The following is a 356-nucleotide window of genomic DNA, read 5'->3' as shown; positions in this document are numbered from 1 at the left end:
GCAGTTAGGGTGTGGCCAGGCTGGCAAGTGAGGGCAGTTGGGGGTGACCAGGACTGCAGAGGAGGGCAGTTAGGGGCAACCAGGCTGGCAAGGGAGGGAAGTTAGGGGCAATCGGGTCAGCAGGAGAGCAGTTAGGCATCGATCAGGCTGGCTGGGGAGTGGTTAGGAGGTGATCAGACGGGCAGGCAGAAGTGATTAGTGGCAATCAGGCAGGCAGGTAGGTGAGCGGTTGGGAGGCAGCAGTTCCAGATTGTGAGAGGGATGTGCCCTCTCGCAGTCTGGGACCCCTCAGGAGATAACGACCTGCTGGCTTAGGCCCGCTCCCAGGTGGCAGAGGGCAGGCACCATCCCTCGGT

Source organism: Myotis davidii, unplaced genomic scaffold, assembly GCF_000327345.1.
Source record: "Myotis davidii unplaced genomic scaffold, ASM32734v1 scaffold529, whole genome shotgun sequence".
Lineage (NCBI taxonomy): Eukaryota > Metazoa > Chordata > Mammalia > Chiroptera > Vespertilionidae > Myotis > Myotis davidii.
Note: the sequence above shows the minus strand (reverse complement) of the source record.